Source organism: Myiozetetes cayanensis, unplaced genomic scaffold (assembly GCF_022539395.1).
Source record: "Myiozetetes cayanensis isolate MyiCay16 unplaced genomic scaffold, myiCay2020 scf3, whole genome shotgun sequence".
Taxonomy (NCBI): Eukaryota; Metazoa; Chordata; class Aves; order Passeriformes; family Tyrannidae; genus Myiozetetes; species Myiozetetes cayanensis.
In genome coordinates, this window is record NW_026087521.1 from 47,493,727 (window position 1) to 47,512,108 (window position 18,382).

Below are 18,382 nucleotides of genomic sequence, written 5' to 3' on the forward strand. Positions count from 1 at the left end.
AAGGCTAGAGGTCTCCTTTCTAGTGGTAGATGAGAAACAGACTGGTGTTTTTAATTCTGCTCCACCATGCCTAAACCAAGAACCCAAGAGCTGCCTGAATATTGGCATGACTCTAGAACATTGTCTCAATGAACTTGATCTTTGGTGTTTTTACAGCAGTGCTTAGACTGTGATAGCTTTGATATCACTGGAAATTGCCAACAAGAGGGAGGGAGAAATAAGGTGTGAGGAAGGCCCATCTATTTCCATCTGGATTCAGAAATGCAAGTCAACTGTTTTGGGTGGTGTAAGATAACAACTATCCCTTTTGCTTCATGGGACATTTGAGCCTACTTGTAAGCTTTGGGACTAAGTTCTGCAAGCACTGTGATAAGGCTTCAATTAAGTGTTCATCTTGCAGCCAAGCACTAAATTACCTGCCTTTCCAGGTCACTAGCTATTTGCTGATTAAGCTCTGATCTCCATTTTTAAAGGATCACTGTCATTGAAACAGCTGCTGTATCTAGCTGACATAGCACCTTCTCCCATCCCTTTGCTCTGCTCAGTTCCAAGAAAGGAAACCACAGGAGCAGGTGAAGAGAGCAGGAAACATTGCCGGGAAATGCGGGTGCATCCTACCACCTCATTAATTTCCTGACTCCTCTATGTGTGGTGAGGTGCAAGGAATCACTTCCACGTTATAAAGCTTTGTGCTTGCTCCGTAAGTATCACAGCATGCATAAAAAATTTTACACAGGCATAAATTCAAAAAATCATTTTGCTAAATGAGAGGGCTGCACCCAGCTGTGCCATATCCAGGACAGCCACAGCTGTGCTGAGAAGGCAGAGCTCACAAGATATTCACACAGGAGAACACTTAATGAAAAAAAGTAGTCAGCACCACCAGGAAACAAACCATACATTAAGGGCTGTCCAGTGCAAATAGAATTAAACTGCTAGCTAGATGGAAAATACTATTTCCTTCTGTTAATTCAGATAATTTTCAGCAATTCCAGGCACTGCTTGGGGTGATGCCAATTTGATATATAGCAGTATAATGACAGAATGCCTCCTTACCTCCAAAAACTAAGGTCCTAGTGGAAAATCTGAGATTATCAAGTCCGAACATAAGATTAAGCAAATCTGTGAACTCTACAAAGTGGAGCAGAAACTGCTAAATCAGCCTTTTTCTTCATCTACTTTATTGTGTCTGGCAAGGGATTGCTCTTAATGCTATAGAGAACAGTGAAGCTTCCTCAGAATACATTTAGTATGGTTATGTAATACATAGCAAGGTTAGCATCATACTATGGTGATATTTGGAAAAATAAACCTCTTTTTTTAACTCTTTGAGGTGATTAGTTTATTTCCTTGAAGGACAAGGTCTATTGTCCCATGTGACATTCATTGTCAGAACTTTGAAAATTGCTAACATGTTGAAGTGATCCAGGACACGTAAAAATTGTTTTATGCTGTTGGCAACTGTTGATGCTTGTTTCTCAGTGAGCACATTGTCCATGTAATGGATTTAAAATGAGCTAAACCCCTGTTATTGATCCAGTGGCTTCAAGCCAGCAGTTCTTAGTGTCATCAGAAGTGTAATAATCAAGACAGGGAAAGGAGAACAAATAACAGAGAATAGCTCATATGAACTGTCCTATATTTGCATTAGCTGGTAGGACTCCTTTTACCTGGAGTCTTAACCCTGAGATTTTTTATTTCCTGCTATCTTGCACTGAGCTGAAAATGCCAACCCACCAAACTCCTGAGTGAGAGACAAAGTGGGTACCTTTTTCCCTCTGAACATGAGCCCAAAGGCGGAATTTGGCCCCTTCCACCCCACCAGCCTTGCAGAGAGCCAGAAAAATGAGAAGACAGTAGTTAATTAGTAGGAACTCAGAATAAGCATTTCAATGCAGGAAGTTATTTTAGGAAGAGCTGTTCTCCCTTGGTAGAAGAGCTCCCACGATGCGCATTTATGAAAGAAATGATTACCCGAAGTCTGTGGGGTTACTTTTAAAAGTCTTCAGCTGTGAACCTTCAGGCTGTGCTGCCTATCGACTTCTGTCTAGAAGCTCTTAGACCTGTAGTTAATCTTGCATTAAACGTTTTGGTTGGTTTTGCTTATTACTTGAATGTCAAAATTGAACGTAGTGCTGTGAACAGGGTAAGGTATTCTGTTGCAAGGAATGTGTAGTCTAATTTCGGCACAGTGACGCACAGGCATACATAATATACATGATAAGGATGCAAATTCAAAGTAATAGAAGTGTCTTGGGAAAAATCAGTGCTGCGGGCTAATTTACTACTTCTGAAGAGCTACTAGACTGCAGAACATAGGGAAAATATTGAGCAACATAAAAGATGTCTTTTCCTTCTTTTAGATCCTTTCTTTCAAGATGTTAATTCCTGATGTGTCATCAAATGGAGAGGCAACACCCAAAGAAAACAGAGAGATAATAAAATAGGGATCTTCTTTACATTCCTGTTTTCTGAACTAGAGGCTAGAAAAGAATATTGGAGATTCTTTACTGGAGTATGCCTTGTGAATTAAGAAAAGATGGATTGAACCTGCATTACATACCACTACTGATGTAACAAGAGTTCTGTTGGCAATGTACTGTGAGCTTTTCAGAAATACTTAGTTTGTACTTGGCTTTATGGGTACCTGTAAAATTGAGACATTAGACATACTTTTCTTGCAGAGTACAGCTGCAGATTGATGAGGTAATGATTATAAAAGGCAGATACCAGGGGTACCCAAAGCAGACAAATCCAGATTTTAATCTGTTCCCAATCTAAATGTCTAACGGGGATCTACAGAGCTACATGCACAAGAAAAATGTGGGAAACAGAGATCCTATAGAATTTGCTGGCAGTCTTTTGCTTTGCATTTAAACTCTTGTCTAAGCTCTCTCTGGAGAGCCTGCTTTCAACACCTTCCCCCTTCAAACCTAGTTTAAAGCTTTTTTCTCTTTAATTTGATTAACCCAGCATTTTAGAAAAACAAAACTCCCAGTTCTGTATCTTTGGAAATTAAGTAAATGATCTGATTCTCAAGAAAGGCAAGAACTAAGAGCTGTCCACAAACTCCTGCAAGAGAGCAGTTAGCTCTGTACTGAGGGTATTTCAAAGACTTCCAGTCTGAAAAGACTACTTGTGCAAATTGGGGCTCAAAAAATCTGTGCCCCAAATGTTAACAGTTTTTTAAGCGAGAGCAAGACAACAAACAGACCCTTCAGCAGCCAAACAAATACCCATCTGGTTCTTTGCATTGTGTGAGATTAATATGCTGCAATTTTGCATATAGAACATTTTTATTATTTAATTAGTCTCAAAAGCTAAGCTATTCAAAAAAATAAACTGAGTCTATGAAAAATTAAAAAAATTAATAACAGCAGGCCTGGTGCCTAAGGGCATTACTCATGAATGTAAAAATGACTGGGTTTGTTACCAGCTGTGTACTCTGGTAAATAATGGGCTTGAGCTTGTAATTTCCTCTACAGTGAATATTTTCTCTGCTTTTGTGTTAGTCACGATCATTCCTGTCTCTATTAGTTTTCAAGACCAAGCCTATTCAAAAGCTGAATGTGATGGGAGATAGCATGCAGAACCTTGCTGCCTGATGCTGTGAATGGGAGTTCTGGGTTTCTGCTTTTTGTTATGGTGCCTCTTTTGCTGTGAGCTTTGGTCTGCCCTGCTCGGCACATGAAAGAAACTCTCTTGTCGGGAGTTAACATCCTGGAAGAGGTTACTCAGGGCATTGTCAGTCTTGTAGGTTTTAATCTGAGAGTCACTTTTTAAGAAAGAAAAAATTGATTTATGAATGTATATGGAAAGTCCCTCAGGCTAAAGGATCATATGGGTTATCAATGCAAATAGTGTTGCCATTCAGAGACTAATACCTACTGTTTAGTTTGTAGCATGAATGGGAAATGCAGTGTCAGTTCCCCTCCCAGACAAGGAATCCTTCTGGAAGCACTTTTTCCTTTGCTTTGCAGCTTTGGTGTCAGTTGGTGGCAGATCCATGTTTGGGCTGTTTGCTTATAGAAACATGGTTTGGATGCACTGATGTTACTCACCAAAACAAGGTTTAAATTAAGAAGTAAAAAACCCAGAAAGGCAATGTGTTTTCTATGTCTAGCTGTTCCTCCTGTGAGATGTTGCAGAGCTAGGCCAGTTGGAAAATGGCCAGTTGGGAAAAAAAAACTACAACAAAAAAAGTTGCAGCTTTTTGTATCAAATATTCATTATGTCCTTTGTCCTTGGTTACCTGTACTTGAGAGAGCTGACCTGATGCCCAGGATAGATCTCCAAGAACTGAAAATCAGTTTGCAAAATCAGCAGTAGATGGGACAGCATGGAAGATGGAATTTCCTTAGCTGTCTATAGAAAGTGCTCTTAGAACTACTTTCTAAAAGTCCTGTCTCTTATACATTAGCAACTAATTATTTTCAGGTCGTGGTTTTGAGGATCCAAGTGTGGCAGCTGCTGTCAGCAATGAACTGTAAGTTAGGTAGTTGCCACTTCTACTGGTGGAGGCTGGAACAGGGCTGTTCCCAGGTGTCTGCAGAGAGGAGGGCAGTGTACCAGCTGCTGCTCCTACTGATGGTGATGGTGGGTAGTAGGTGGTTTCCACCCTGTTCTGTGTTTTGATTTCCCTGTACTGCTCAAAAAGGCCTTTTCAACCTCTGTGTCCCTGAGTAGGCAAAAGGTTCAAAAATGCCTTTTCAACCTCTTTGTCACCTCTGTGGTCTTACAGCAATTTACTTTATCTGGCTGTTGTATCCAGAAAAAAAAAAATTAATAGGAAATTTGGATAGAGACAGGGATGAGGTAAAAATTGTAGGCAAGCTACAAATAAGCACTAAGAATACTTGTTCTATTGTTAGTATTGAATATAATTACTTAGTGCAGAAGCTCACATGGCTGGAAAGACATCTATATAGTAATCATGGCGGTACTTAAAATGATGTTATTTGAGTAACTTAGCAGCAACTAATAGAAGAGGGAGGTTTTTCTTAACACATAAGAAATTACTAGATTTTGATACTGCTTACATTTTTTTCAGTACAGTATTTTTGAATGCCAAGTGACCCTACTGTATACTGTGAGCAGATAATATGTCTGTGGCAGGACTGGGGAAAACGGGTGGCAGTTTCAATGAACTAGAAACTGGAATCAATTTAAATATTTATTTAGAGTATGAATATACTTATCTCTTTGGGACTCAAAGCAGTGGCACCATAATTCAACAGAGGTCCCTCTCACCTCTACTCCATAGCAAAACAAATGCTGATGCCATGAAATGGGCTGAAACACAGTAGAAAGGCAGAGTGTTTCATTACTATGTTGTTTCTCTGCTCCCTTAATTACAGGAGTAGAGACGTACCTTGCTACTTCTTCAACTCTTTGTTTGCTGTCAGGGCTTCCTGACATTACCTCTTTGGGGTTTTTTTCCACTAAATTTCACAATTTGCTTTGGTGAGTAACACCATTTGGTGAGGGAGAAAAAGGCCACAGGTTATTGAGAGGAGAAGCCAGGAAAACCTTGGCACTGCTGATATTTCTCTTACACCCTCTACCAGCTGCTCCTTCCATTTTTTTCTCTGATTGCTAAACTTGTATTGAAAACGCATGAACTTTCGCAAAAACTTTCTTTCTCTGCTTTAAGAAGACTAGATTTCTTTGTGCAAGTGTAACTGCTGAAAAATAGTATCCTGCCTCAGAAACACCAGTTTTTTAGTACAGTATATATCCTCTTAATTGATCATTTTATCTCTTTTTTGAAAGAAGTCTGAATACCTAAATGATATATTCTTAGGCCTCACAACAGTAATCATACTGCTGTTAAACTGTGTCTGTGTTATTCCTTGTTTGGCAAATGCATCATCTAATCTCATTCATTCTTTTTTTCCCATTCACTTTCAGTTTGGTTCCCACTGACTCCCATACCAGGGAGTTGTCTGTGACATTCCAGTTTAATGATCAATATAAGGCATACAAGATTCATAATATATCAGCCATACTTCAACCCATAAATGAAGATCTTTGACAACAGAGCTTAGTATTGGTCAACTCTACTTCTCCCAAGAGAATATTTTCTGTATTTTTTTTCATGAATCGACACAAAAGAATTTTTTCGTCTACAAGCTGTCCTAAGGAAGTATTTGGGAAACACTTAAAAATTATTAAATTATTAATTGTGAACATTTGAACAAAACACAGGGTTTTCACAAAGTCCTGAAAACTTGTAATGTAATAGTAATTCTTTTCATTAAGTGGGCTCTGTGTATTGCAGAGAGCATGTATATGTTCCTGGGATGAACAGGAATTTATTCCTTCAGGCAGCTTGGTTGTAAATAAATATAAGATTATACACAATATTGCAGAAGGCAAGCCTAATTTAACTTAGTCAAAGAGAAGTAAAATAAATAGGGAAGATCATAAGCTCTTCGGCAATAGATATGTATAATTTTAAGTTAATACTAACATAATGAGGATGAGAGGAGGAGCTATGCAAAACCAGGCACTTTCAGACCACAGAATGAAAATGTCTGGTGGAAAAGATTAATGCAAAATATCTAAGCTAATCCAACATTTACTAGGCAAATTCAGGTCAAGCCTGGGATTAGTGCTTTGTGTTCTCTACTGATAACCTTGGTGTTTCCCTACTTACCTTTCTCCCTCTCATGGAGTTACTTAAGCCCCATATTCTTTATGTTAAGAAAACCCTCCTTGCTTCTTAGAGCTATCTCTTCAGTTATTAACAAAAAAACAGTGCTAGCCTGGTACCCTGAAGTTTTGGTGGGAAAAGCTTCAGATGAGTAAGTATCAGAGACAGCACTGAACAGCTGTTTCTCTGGGCAAAACTCATCTCTGCTTCTGTGAGCAGTTGAGCTTTTTTTTATGTGACATCTGAGTGGCAACAGCAAAGTCAGACTGAAGATCACATAAAATAATCCCTCCAATTTTTTTGCCAGTTTTTTTTACCTTTCCAAAGCATCTGCTAAAGTGTTTGTTATTTTATATGCCATTATAGAAATGTTGTTTTGCTAATGTTAATATGATCTTAATAATAGTTTTGTTGAGCAGCTTTTGCAAAACTTTTCTTTCTAGCAAACTTTTAGTTTGTAACAAATTCTTTTTGACAGGGTAGTATGTCTTTGCTGTTTTGATGAAAAACTATGTGTGTTTTACTAAGACATAAACCATTATAAAATCAGAATTAATTCACAGACAAAAAAAGCAATAACATTGTGCATTGAGACAGACAACAGAGGCACAAAGCAAATATTTCAGAATTTATTTGCCCCCAAATAAATGATAATATGTAATTTTATGTTGATTTAAATTATTTCCAAATGTAAGTTAAATTCAGCAGTTAGAGCCTCGTGAAACAAATAGAAAATATTTGAGAAGATGGCAGTATCTTGTCTCAACAGAAGTGAGACCCTTTCACTTCATGCACTTCAGCATCAGTAATGCTGTTTTCTCTAGTGGAACAAAGATAATTTTCAAACCCTCCCCTACACAAAATCTCAAACTCTGGTGTTCATAAGGAAAGGTTATATTGGAGGGCAAATTCGATATTTGGAAGGAAACCATACATCTGTCTTTCCTGAAGACTTCCATGTAAAATTCTAGAGTCTTCGTATTCTGGCACTTCTGAGGTAAGGGCTATGGGTAAGACCTACAGGTAAATAAAGACACCTCTGAGCAAAGCACTTCTTAGCCAGGCTAAAATGCCTTTGTAGATGTTTCAAATCAAGAGGCTTCCAGTGTGGATTCTTAGTAGAAAGAGAGTACATTTTAAGCAACTAGGAGAGAGATGTTTTCAAAGGCAAAAAGAACAGAAAGAGGAGAGGATGACTAAAAATTACTTATTTAGGGTAATGAGAGGGAAAACACAATACTGCCAAGGCAGCTTGCCTGTCTTACAGTGCAGGCAGAGGAGCTAATTTAATGTTAATATGTTAAGGAGGAATTATGGTCCATCAAGACAGTACAGGACTGTATATAATGGGAAAAACAAAAAAAAAAAAAAGGAAAAAAACCCCACCTTTATAGCTTTATGGAAGTAGAAATAGGGGAGCTGGGAAATTGTTGAATTGTTAGTTTAGCATTGATCCTTAGGGGAAAAAAAAAAAAAACAAACCAGAAAAAGTTACTGAGCAGGTAAGCTTGATGATACTTATTTAGGAGGTAACAAGGGGATGTGCAGCAGCCATCAGATTATGTCAAGAAGAAATTGCGTGAAAGCCCATCTGCTTTTCTCCTATGAGAGAGTATCATGTTTTCTGGATATGGAAGAAATAGTAGCTGACATACTTATTGACTTTGGTGTGGTTTTTGCAGATTCTTTCATGATACTCTCATTTGGAAACTACAGAAGCCCGATGCTCATGTAACTCTTACAAGGGGGGTACAGAGTTGTTCTGAAAAAAAAAGCAGAGTAGATGTTACACCTGTTATCCTGAAATGCTGTAGAGCACAGGACTTTTTACAGAGGTCACTGGAGGTCGGTATACAATTACTACAGAATATCACAGTCTATTATATGTAATATGATAGTCTATTACAAACTCTATGTATACTATTCTGAGTACATTTACACATGACACAAACCTGTCAGATATGCTGCAAGTGTGTTGAAGGGCAGAAGTCAAACCCAAATGGTCATGATAAAATAGAAAAATTGTTGGGAAAAAAATTGGATAGTATTCAGTCGAGATGATCACATTTAGGCAGAAAAAAATCAACTGCAATGTGGAGGATGGGGAACAAGAAGTAGCTTCTTTCTGGAAAAAGATATGGGGGTGGGTGAGTTACAGTGATACAAAAACTGACTGTGAGCCAATAATGTTGCAAACAGGCAACATACTGAGGTGTAGGAGGGGGATAGCTCTCTGGAAGATACCTGGAGAAATCCTCCTTCTGTTGCTGGCACAAGGAAGATCTCAGCTGTAGTATCTTGCCTAGTTTGAGGAAGTACACTTCTAGGAGGAGGTGGAAAAGCTGAAAGATGAAATTTTGTGAGAGAGCAGCAAGAGCAGCCAAGACCTGGAAAACAAGGTGTGCAGGAGTTCAGTTAAGGAGCTGCTGGTGCTCATTCTGGCAGACATAAGACTGAGAGGGTCTGTGTTTGTCCCTTCAGTTATGTTACATCAAAGGTGGTAGCAGACAGATGAGGAGTAGTCTGGTCTTACTGTCCACAGCAAGTAGATTAAGGAGAAGAAACCTTAACCTGCAGCAAGGGAGCTTCGGACACCAAGGAAAACTTTCTAATCATGAGGAGAGTATGACGTTAGAGGAGACAGTCTGGGAACAGAGGTCAGGGGCCTCTGCTATCTCTACTGGAAGATTTCCGGTGAGGGTTAAAGCTTCTTGTGTCCCACATGACTTTGGTCTCCCATTATAGAAGGTAGAGGAGAGGTTGGGTGACCTTGGAGGCTCCTTTTCTCCCTATTTCCTGTGTTGCTGTGACACTTGCCCTGAAGAAGTAGGGTTTATTCTTCACTGAAGAGCCAAGTCGCCTGCTTAGCTCCATGGTAAGACAGCTCAACACAAGCATCATCCACCTGGTACTGTTGGTGGCATTACAGCACCAGATTTTTGGCACTGTTTTAATATCGTTATAGGCATTACCTGCTCCTATTAAGCAAACAAGGTCTCAAAGCATCTTTCATGATGCTGCAGAGCAGTTTTGCATCAGGCTAGGCTCTGAACTTTTGAATTCAGACAAGCTGTCAGGCTTGAGCTAGTTTCATGCCAGTGGTCCTTGCAATGCTTTGTGTCTGCTAGGATTATGACTCTAATTCCTGCTAATACTTCAAGTTTGCAAGGCTGCATGTGAGATTTCTTTAGGATGCATGTCTCCATGCAATACTTTAAAAGAGCCTCAGTTACTATTTAACCTCATTTCAGATAATGAAGGTTTATCTTTCTTATGTCTTACTTTTTAAACATCTTTTGCTACATCTGAGAACAGCCGTGGGCTAAGAAATTATGTCTTCCTGAAGCATTACAGTGGAATGTTCTGTGAGAGCATCAAAATCTCTTTGAGAGTTTGACTGCACCTGGAATCACTTGCACCTTGCTACTAAACCACTGTACAATAATCTGCTGTTATTTGAACAAATATCACTCAGTGTTTCAAAAGGGCTTGTATGATATAGCATGGTCACATTTTAACTGATAATTTCATGAAGTTTATCATCAAAAAAAAAAACCGGTCATAGCTCAGTAAAACTGAATAGGTTTAAGCAAACTTATTAGCAATGCTTATATCCTTTAAACAAAAAGAGAGATGGATTCTATGGGAATAAGGTGGTAAATGACATAAAACTTAGTGTAGTGAACTTGTGATGGCATTTTAATTCAGATCTGTGCTGAGAAAAAAGGGTGAGCTCACTTGCCATCTCTTACCTCTCTTCAACTTTCATATAGGCTCAGTATCTACTAATACCTCTTCTTTTCTATTGTGAATCTGAAGGAAAGTTTTATAATTGGCATAGAATTGGATAAGCAATACATTGATACTTTTAAGACCTATATAGCAAAATCATGCTGGAGGCAATCCAGGTGGTATTTATGTAGTCAAAAATCACTCCACTCAAATTAAAATGAATCTTCCTCTGTGAGGCAACTTAAGACTGAAGAAGGCTCCATAAGTTCATATTATATTTCATAGCCTCCAGGTAACAATTTTTTACAAGGAAATTTGAACTTTGTTGCGAAGGATTTAGGAATAGTAATTTTTATTCTATTTATGGTAGATACAATTGGGCTAGAGAAAAAGATGTGCTCAAGAAGGGATGTCATATAAAAATGACCTCTTTTCCCAGATTCCTTAGGACCAAATGAGTGGCTTTTTATGCCATTTCAAATCCCACATCTGTAGTATGGCCCTTAGTGTTGCTTTCCACCTGGCAACACACACTTCAGAACCATCCTGCGCATCTCTCCTAACCCCACAAGGCAAAAGTTGATTCAAACCCTGATTTTATTTGTTTGGCCTGTCCAATTGTCTCCCTGACGTCTCTTGGTCTTTATACTTTTTATTAGCTAATGAGAGCTTATTTACAAACTGCATATTTCTCTGCTTTGAACTTACTTTTGTTGCAGTCAGTTGCTCAAAAGCCATATGTAGAATGTACCCATGTCATTAGGAAAGCTCTGCTTTGCCAAGGGCCATACAATTCAACAATTCATGGGCAAGCTCTAGGATCCTGTGTAGTTTTGTTTTGAAGTGTTGCTCTACCTTCCTTGTCATTATTTTTGCAACTTTTTTTGAAACAAATTACCCTGAGGAAACTGTGCAGTGCTGCTACATTTTGCTGAAGCCTGGCAGATCTTTCTTGCCATACTATTCCCTAGGGAAATCGGGAATGTTAATGTTGTTAGGTTTAGAATATCATTATGACTGTATTTTGTAGAGATGGTAAGTATGACTGCTACTGTAGTAATACTTATGATGACTGACGACTTGTTAAATATATATATATTTTTTTAATGTGTGTAAGATTACATACACAGAAAGACAGAAAAATCCTTGTTCTGCATATTCATTTACATTTAGTTTTCTCATTAATTTCCTATGGGTAAGAAAGAGACTTCTAATAGAGGATTTTTATTCTCTAGGTTTTTTGTTTGGTTTTTATTTCTTTCAGTCTCTCTGGTTGTTTGTAGATGACTCCTGCATCAAATATATTGTGTTTGGAGTTCCCTGGATTACCACAGTTGGAGAAATGTCTGATAAGGATGTTCGTAACATTATAATATCTTAAATGCTGCAAAATCAAGCAATGACTATGAAACATTTTAGTTGGCTGTAAGAGACTTCAATTATTTCTGCCTGTAGTACCAGAAACTGCTGCAGAATTTTGTTGAGGAATAAGGGAAGTGCAGAATCACTCCCTGGAAATGAACTGAGCAGAGGATGCTGAGATGAAGGAGGGTGAGTGCGACATGGAAGCCATGAATGAAAACTGCTGAAATTTTTCTGATGCCTTGCCAATTAGCATTACTTTTCTAGGAAAAAGGGATGGTTCACAGTAAAGAGCACACAAAAAATACATGTTCCTAAGGTAGTTTTGATTCATGTAACAGCGTGAACCTGAATTAGATATTTGCAGAGGTATTGGAAGTATAGCTACAGTGCCAGCCATGGAGACATATGTAGAATTATCAGTGCTCAGCCTCCTTTCTCTATTAGATCTCTTTCTCCCTTCAAGTGTTACATAGATTGCTACAGGTTTCTATTTTCATTTTTGTCATTGCTAGGTGGAGGTTTTTTTACAAATGTTTGCTCTTTTGTTGAGGCCAGAGATTGTTAGTGCTTTGCCTATCAGCCCAGACTATCTGCTAGACTTCAAATTCCTCTAAATCAGTTCTCAATAATTTACCACTTCCAGTTCATCTCTATGGAAAGTAGTAAAATTCCCTTTATCATCTGAAGTTTCTCTGCCAGGTTGCATGGCACTGGGCAGCTTCCCACTGGCCCTCCATGGGGCTAAATTTCTAGCGCTGGAGAAGCTGAAGATGGTCTCTATCTGATGCAGATAGGTACTGTGCAGCTACTTCATAGCTGTCTTTGCTTTTGCTTCCATCATTTTGCTGCACCAGTAGCTGCCTCTCAGTGTTACAGTTGCTGCTCTTTAAGAATATTGCTCTTTCTGTTTGGTGGCTACCTGGCAACTGCACTTGGAATGGCTCATCCATGTGTAGTGACCTCCGGCCTTCAATTTCTAGTTGTGACAGTCCATCTGCCCAACTGGTGCTCTCCCAGCTGTTCTTGTGGCATCTGCCTCACAGCACTGCCCACAAGCCTGTCTGCAAAACAGCCTTATTTCTCCGATCAGTGCTGGGCCGCTGTGCAGCTCCTGGGATTTTGCAGTGGAGTTGTCCAGTTTAAAAAGTGTTGACTCTTTCCTATTTGTCTTGCCTTTGCAGTAAGCTATTTTTAGTAATAAAAATCCATGTGAAGACTACATATGCATAAATTTCTGTTTGAAGTTGAACGGCTTTATTCTGTTGTGCTGTATTTTGTCTGGTTTTTTGAAGGTACTATGTTGGATAGTAACACAACTGCTTCTGTTTACACATGAATTTTTGCATAGCCCAGATCTCAGAATTTGAAAGAGTCATCTGCTATGTTGCATGCCTCCTGCCACTGAAAGTGAACAGACCTTCTCCTTCTTTTCCCAGATTGATGAATCCCCGTTCTGCTCTGTTCCTCAACTTGCATTGTATGATGTCAGCATGTATCATGCCCTGGGATGGGTAGCCTGATACGCTACTTTGCTTTTCTCTCTCCTTTCTTGTGAAATCTTGTTCATCTCAGGATGTCATTCTTTAATTCTGATGGGAAAATACTGAAGTCCCCTCAGACAAAATCCAGTGTTGAGAGGAGACCTGAGCTCTCAGCTGATAAGGAGGGATAGAGGAGGTACATTTTATCCCTTGCAATCTGCATAGTCATGCAGTGTGAATTTTTCAGTACCTGCTAGAGCTCCTAATTTTCACCATTTCCCCAGACTACCTTTAGCCTTCAGAGAGGCATATAAAGTTATCGTCAGAGGTTGAAGTCTTCTGTTCCAATGACTAATGGTGTGGCAATGTAGAAAGTACATGCTATTTGGCATTTCTATTGCTCGCAGTCAGCAAGAGGTTTCAGTCTCTGTATGAAGCTTTTTGTATTGCCAGAGCTGCTATCGTGTGTGCTGAACTTGTGACTCTGGGCTACGGCTGCTGTGGCCTCTCTAGCACAGAGATGCAGTACTGGCTAGTTCATGGGTGAGCTCTTCATTAGTGTTACTCTTAAAGTAGCATGTTAGGATTGCTGTTTTGCTTACTTCTTTACTTACCCAGGCAAATGTCTGGTCCCAGGTCTTGGACCATCCCCACTGTTTATTGGCATGTGCTAGCTGCCTCAACCACCCTCAGAGTCTGCTAAGCTATATAAAGGTATAACTGATTGTTATTTGAGTCCTTTTGTCTCCTTGATCTGAGCATTTCCTGGATGACTAAGCTGGATTCTTTCAGATGTCCTCAGATATCTGATGTTTGATGGATAGATAGTCCCCCCCCACTCCCACTGCTTCATGTTCTGCTCTGAGTACTCGTTAAGAATTGGACATAACTTAATATCATGTTCCTGGATCATCCCTACCTCAGATCTGCTTCTCCTACAAGAGTGTCCTTGCTGACACTTTGACAGTTGGTTCAGTTTACACTTCACCTCTAGACCCTGGCTGGTGTTTACAGTAGATCGAAGTCAGCAGTACTTATCAACAATGTCAAATATACTGAGGAGCCTCATCACCTTTCTCATTATGATGGTACTTCTGAATGCCACAGGAAGTGATAATTTTGTCCTAGGGTAAGTAGGGTGTTGTGTCTTTGACAGGGACTAGATAGGAATTATTCCTACTAAATAGGAATTTATATGCAGTACTTTGGTCAATGATTTTAGGCCTGTGAAGGCTTTCAGCTGGCAGGCCGCTTCCTTGAAACTAGGCTGTTAACTCTCTCAGTAGGAGGGATTGCATTATTGTCAGACCAGTTTTAATAACTCCTCTGTGGTTAACACAATCAAGTATTTCAGGCAGCTGGGGCTGCAGAGAGGGAAAACAGAAGGCTTATTGCTTGAACTCTAATCATCCAGCACCTTGAGGGCACCATGTTGCTGTCATCTGCCAAAACTGCTCTCAGACCTTGCCTTACCCTGCACTTCTGCCATGTGATGTGGAGGATGTTCTACATGTCTACTTCCACAGACACTGAATGGCAATGTCTGCTCTTTCATGGATATCCTATGGGTCATATTTCTGTGTAGCAGTCACACATTGCTTCTGTAGCATATTAATAACTCTTAGCCACCATTATTCATGACTAATGGTGCCACTTAGGAGTGCTGCAGGATATTACATTTCAGCGGCTCCTCCATCCAGCTAGAAACCAATTGGCCGTATTGGTCTTCTGCGAATTTATAAATTTAGCAGCTGAATTCTGGCAGCTTGCATTAGTAGTGCTGAATACCTAGTTCTTTGCTACATTCACACTGCAGCTCACTCCCATCTGGAAATGATGAGATAAGTACAACTATGATCTGGATTTGGAAAGGGAGAGGTTGACCAGCCACACTGTCCAGTGCTAATGGGAAAGGCACTGGAGGAAGGCAGTAAGCTGTATTTTTCTTCTTCTTTGCCAGGTAAATTAAATTATCTTTTCGCATTTCTGGGTTCTGTTATTTTAAACCTCATCTCATTCTGTGCTATTAACGCTCCTCTTTTTGATTCTGTCTCAGAGTGGCTCAAATGGCCTTCCTATCTGGAAACATTTCTTTATATTCAGATTATGTGTCTGCAATGTTTTTTGTAAGACAGAAACATCCACAAAAGTTTTACCTCTAATTAAATGATTCCTTCATGTTTCCAAGGTTACCTATAGCATGGAACTTCCAATTTTATAATGAAAGTATCTATTCCGCATACTGAGTGTTTCACTCTTTTTGAGAGGAGGGTAAAACAAACAAATCTCTCTTTTTGTTCCCATTCCATGCCAAAACAAAAATTGCCCAGAACTTTTACTATGTGTTCAAATGTTATGGACAGTGTATTCAACAACTGAGTCTTTATTTGCTTTTTACCTTCATCTCTGGGTGAGCAAGCTCCTGGGAAGACATCACATATGTTTTAAGAAGTGAAGGGAAATCACAACATAATTCTGAGCTGGTGTATGTGTCTGCCTGTGGTGGCTCAGTGATTTCCTTGGCTTGTTCTCCACTCACCTGACCCTGGTGCCGTTCTCTCTTCCTCTGTGTGAGGGTTTCCTTGAATTGCTTTTTTTTTTAGTGTGAATAGCTGGTTGTAACATTTTGGTATTGTCATAAGGGAAACATCATCAGTTTGAGCAAGGCTGCTGAAAGAGAAAGTTCAGCTAACCAACCCCACAACATTTTCTTTTGGTTTATTTGGTTCATTTACCCCTGTATTGACTGAAAACCACACTTCCAACACCAGACAACATTTATGAGACACTGCTTTTTCAAGAAATAACCAGTTGTATTCACCTTGCCAGCCAGCACACTTTATAGTGTGTTCATATACTGCCTGATTGTTCTGAATGCTAATCCTAATGAAGGATCATTTTTCATCTACTTTTGAGAGCAGATAGACACTGGATACTTAACTGCTTTCATAATCTTCAAATATTCCCTCTATTTACCTTTACCTGTTTAAATAAACTGTGTCAGTTAGATTAAATTTTATTTTAAAAGTTTTCTGGGCTTTATTATTCATGGAAGCCAGCACAGATTGAAAACACAAGATAAATTACACAGAATTTATTTGTTTGTTTTTAAAATACTTATTTTAATGCATGGCAAAGCTTAAACAGGTCAGAACTGGTTTTGTCCTTTCTATGCTCGAAAGGTTCACGGTACTGTGTGAGGGACTGAAAAAGCTTCCACTTTTTCCTCTGGCATTTTTTAATGTTAGCTCCAAGACTTGCAGAAGTCCCAGGCCAGCAGCTAAGCTGGCCTTCCAGCTTACTGGACCACCAAAACACTTCTAAATGCTTTGTCTGCAAGCTGTGATTTTGAATTTGTGCATCATCTGATGCCTATTGCATCAGATCAATAAGGAGGCTTTCTTGAGTAGTCATTCAAGGTAAAAAGAGTAACACCCAGGCACTGCACCACATGAGTCTGAGAATGTTTTTCCTTCTGTTGGTTTAAACCGTAGAGCTTTAAGGTCAAGCAGGTCTCTGAAACAAATTTGATTAATTGTATTAAAATCAACTCTGTCTACGTCAGACATTTTAGTTGTGCTTGTACAGATACTTCTGTCTAGAGAGATAAAATATTAAATACATAATGAATAATGCAGCTGTCTCACAGTACTGTGATCGTTATGTGAATAAGGAAGCCACAAATTGCCTGGGTATTGAAATGGCACAACGCTTGCTGTTATTTCTGCAGTGACAACTTATCCAGGGACAAGTTGCATGATGTAATGTTGAACACTGTATGTGTTTTAGAGAAGAGATGCTATTTTTCCATCTCCCAATGCAGTAACAGAGCTGTGCACTTGTCTGCTCCCAGACAGCTGACACAGCTGTGTGGACAGCCAAGGTTTAGTGTGGTTCTGCACGTTATTGTGCAGAGAAGTCAACAGAGGGAGACACCCATGTGAAATTGCATCTTGAGCTGTGGAAAGGAAATGGAAGATGACTTTGGTAAAGAGCTTTTCAGTCGTGACCTTTGGTATCTACACTCTTTATTTGGGGATGCAGTTCACTCTCTTGACATGCATTGACACTAGCTGACTCTGCTTTGCTGGTTTTGTATGTTGAGCTTCAGCGACCCCTACTATTCCTTCCTTACCATTCCTCCTTCCTTTCCCTAGTATAACCTGGACTGCTGGCTACAGTCTGACCACTGGAAGATGTTGCTTTTTTCCCCTCAATTCTTTCTCCCACAGGTGTATTTTTTCTTTCATTTTTAGGTAAAAATAGATATTTCAAATATTGTTCTGAAAAAATTTCTGCTGCTGAAGTTTCAGTTACACAAAGGTTATGTCCTTTAATCTTCAGGATTAAGATGTAATTTTCACTCCCATTTGCCTTGCTGAGGACTGGGCGCTAGCACAGAACATTTCTTCTTTAAAGAAAAAACTTTAAAAAGGGAGAATTTCACTTTTAAAATTAATCACCATGGCAACCTCTACAGTGAGTTTCCAAACATAGGAAGTTGCCTTTAGGAAGCATCCTCAGCTAAGAGAAAGGTGAGTTTTTACAGCTTCTAACAATGTTCCTGTAGGATACAAGATTTTACAAGAATCAGTTAAAGGGACTTTTATATACAGAAAGGAAGTTATCTGATCCTGACTTTTTTTTTTTTTAAAATAAGGATGCTGAATGCTAACAAATCTCGTCATAATGCAGGCTTAAAATAGACACGGAGAACTAGATAGATCCTGGTGATAATACTTGTGATATCACTAGATACCATCTAGGTGGATATTTAGTTAACAATTTGCCAACATTTCTCTCATACTTAAAATATTATTTTTCCTTTTTCTGGTTGTGGACTGCCTTTTCATGCATATTCAGAATCTTATTGGGAAATACTTTTAAAATTGGAAAGTGTGGTAGCAGAACAGAGGGGTGAGGAAACAAGTTGTTCATGTATTAAAAGAAGAAAATCCTTCATACATTACAGTTCAGTGAAATGTAACTTTAGCACTCATCTCTGTGTTCCTTTATTTCTCTCAGTACTCAGCTGGGGGTTTTTTATCCTATTTTTGTACATACGAGATCCAAGGAATATGTAATTTCTTTTCCCACTGGAATTTCCCCAGTGAAAATATTGTACATCAGATGAAACCTTGGCATTTTC

The 18,382-nt window shown here is 39.1% G+C and overlaps 1 protein-coding gene across 7 annotated transcripts in view; it reads left to right on the plus strand.

The window, feature by feature from the left end:
- The window catches only part of ANO4 (anoctamin 4), a 164,382-nt gene that overhangs the window by 18,882 nt on the left and 127,118 nt on the right, over positions 1 to 18,382 (plus strand). Inside the window, exon 1 of one of the 7 annotated variants that reach the window (XM_050325517.1) lies at positions 17,748 to 17,768. The exons of the other annotated variants lie outside the window; for them this stretch is intronic. The gene's annotated coding sequence lies outside the window, so the exon portion shown is untranslated. Of the gene's footprint in view, positions 1 to 17,747; positions 17,769 to 18,382 lie in introns of those variants that run through there. 7 annotated transcript variants of the gene reach the window in all.